This window comes from Lates calcarifer, unplaced genomic scaffold, assembly GCF_001640805.2.
Source record: "Lates calcarifer isolate ASB-BC8 unplaced genomic scaffold, TLL_Latcal_v3 _unitig_1337_quiver_2056, whole genome shotgun sequence".
Classification (NCBI taxonomy): Eukaryota; Metazoa; Chordata; class Actinopteri; family Centropomidae; genus Lates; species Lates calcarifer.
Window position 1 is genome coordinate 21,126 of NW_026115451.1, and position 2,734 is coordinate 23,859.

A 2,734-nucleotide genomic window follows, 5' to 3' on the forward strand; every position below is an offset into this window, starting at 1 on the left:
TTCAAAAAACTCGGCACCTATATTACAATCATAGTGATCTTTGTTTACAATAATGTGCTTGGAAAAGATTTGGAGTGTGCTTGTAACAAGCAAAAACAAACTCTTTACTGCTGGTTGTACATGATTCTGCCATTTTATGTTTTATTTGTTTTAAAGCTCTGGATGACAGGACATTTCAGAAAATCTGGAGATATGCATGCACCAGTCAATGCTGCAACAAGTTCTGCAGATATATCTGTGTTTACTTTATCACATAATCAAGGCAGCTTTCATAGGTTCGCTGTGGGTTGTTTCTTTGCTTGTCGATGGCCATTGTATGTTTGCTGCTTCAATGATAAGTCAGAAGAATATCCACAGTTAGCCTGCAAAGACAAGAACAGAACAGCTGAGGAACAACAAACCATCGCTAGACTGAAGAACAAGTCCTGGGTGAGTTTTTCTTTCTTTATCTTCATCATTACAGTCTGTGTTATTTCACTGTTTCATCAGATCAGTCTGTGTATCTGAACATAGTCATTTTTTTTAATTATTCATTTTTTATTTAACCTTTATAAAACATACATTGATACATGGCTGGTACAGTAAGTAGTAATGCTGACAACAGTTTTTTGTTATTCCTTATCCTGAGATCATCTTGTTTTCTTGCGATAACAAAATAATTATACTGGAAAAACAAAAGTTAATTTTCTCAAGATAATGTAATAATTATTAACTCAAGAAAATGAAAGTTTTTTTATCTCAGGATGATTTTCTCAGGTCATTCAGTCAGTGTTTGAATGAGAAGATTATGAACACAACAGTGTATATACAGTGTGTATAAGCTTTAATTAATAGCTTTATTAATAATTAATAAATCATTTACTAATGTATTGAAGTCCATTTCAGCTAATGTGATCATAACAACACTGTTAAGTGATCATATTGAGACACTTTATTAAACTAATGATGAGATAATGTGTCATTATTTAAAGTAGACCTTCATACTAATGCTTTATAGATTCATTATGTTATATATAAGAACAACTTCCCAGGTTGTGGAAAATCAACACATGTTTTTATTCCCTAGCTCTTTGAGTGAGAAGACCTTATTAGGTTTCTAACATAACATATAACATCCAATAACTACAGTTTATAAAGTCTTTATAAATGCTGCCTATTCAGAAATTGGTGCTGGTAGAAGTTTAAGAGTTTAATGAAACTGAGTCCCGTGTTCTCTGAAAGGACTACAGCTCTGCAGTGTTATGAAATTACTCTCACCCCAGCTGTTACTCAGCTTCTGTGCTCATTATAAAACCATTTTTTGTCTCCTCTTTCTCAGGTTTTTGGCGTCTCTATACTCCTCTGTTCCCTCTTTGTGGCTGCTGTAACGGCAGGTGGATTGAGGAGATGTTGCAACAAAAAAGTTCTGTATTACAAACTGATTTTGAAGGAGGAGGAAAAGGCACTGAAAGATCATTTGAGATCAAAAGCAACTGAAAAGCTGACTGAAAAGTTCTGCAAAAATAGTGACAAAAATTGGAAAGAATGTTTTGGTGCTGCTGATAAGCTGATTAAAGAAGTTGTAAAGGCAGAAAACCAGGTAAAGAATCGGCACCTGTTTGGTCCATGTTGAGTTTCATGAGTCATTTCCATGTTATCATCACATTCATGTTCTCCTGATGATGAATCATGTTGAGTCCTCTGAGCTCCTCTGTAGCACCATCAGTAGGAAAACTAATGACATTCTCACAAACCTCAGCTGTGTTTTCATCAGTGGTAATCAGCTCAAGTTACGATCTTAAAGAGCCAAACTATTTCTCAAACCTAACTGATATTTAACATGCTGGAATTATCACTGTGAGACTGTTGGTGTTCTGCTGCTGATGTTAGCATTTAGCTCACTAGCTAGGAATGTTAGGAAAAACCAAAACACAGAGAGAGGATTCTGTTTGTTCCTTTACCTTTCTACCTTCAAGGTGTTCCTCAGTTTCTCTTTATGTCACCAGTATGTATGAATTTCAAAAACAGTTCATTGTCTAGTAACTTATTATTGTCAACTTCATGTGTTATTGTCTCCAAATATTAACGCTGTATTTATTCTGTTCAATGTGAGATTCTGTCTGACTGATGTTGTGTTTTTCTGACAGACACAATCTGCAGCCACCGGGAATACTGATGAAGATTTAGAAATGCAGGCCCTATCAACATAATGAGCCGAGGACATCAAATACTGTGCAGTAACAAGCAGCATTTGATAGTTTCATTTCCACAACATACTGTTGAGAAATGTTGGATGACTATAATTCACCTGTACATATATGAAGCTTTAATCTGTAATGATGCTGTTTCTCATTGGACACTGACTGTGGAAAATTACCAGTTTAAAGAAATGTTTCCATCCTGGTTCATGTTTTCATGACCTTCAGCTCCCAGTTTTCTACCAGTCAGTTTAATGCTGTGAAAAGGCTTAATGTTCATCATATTATCATCCAACAATGAAAAGCTCTGAAGCTCTCTGTGATAACTTGGTACAACAGCAACTCTGTGAACAGGAAGGTGAGAATCTGCAGCTGTCAGTGTCTGAACAGTGAGCGCTCCCTGCTGTTTAAAAATCTTCATCACAGGTGAAGAACTGTCCAGGAATTTTAAGTTAAATGCTGTAATACATTTTATAGTGGGCACAACTACACTGGTAAAAATTCAAAGTTGATATTTCTACCATTACGTTTTTTTTACCATTACATTACAAGAGTTT

General features: G+C 35.3%; 1 long non-coding RNA gene across 1 annotated transcript; it reads left to right on the forward strand.

Moving 5' to 3' along the window:
• Window positions 1-314: 314 nt before the first annotated feature.
• Window positions 315-2,706, forward strand: LOC108888386 (uncharacterized). The gene is made up of 3 exons (XR_001961813.2): window positions 315-429; window positions 1,319-1,579; window positions 2,127-2,706. It is a non-coding gene; the product is annotated as an uncharacterized LOC108888386 (long non-coding RNA).
• Window positions 2,707-2,734: the final 28 nt, after the last annotated feature.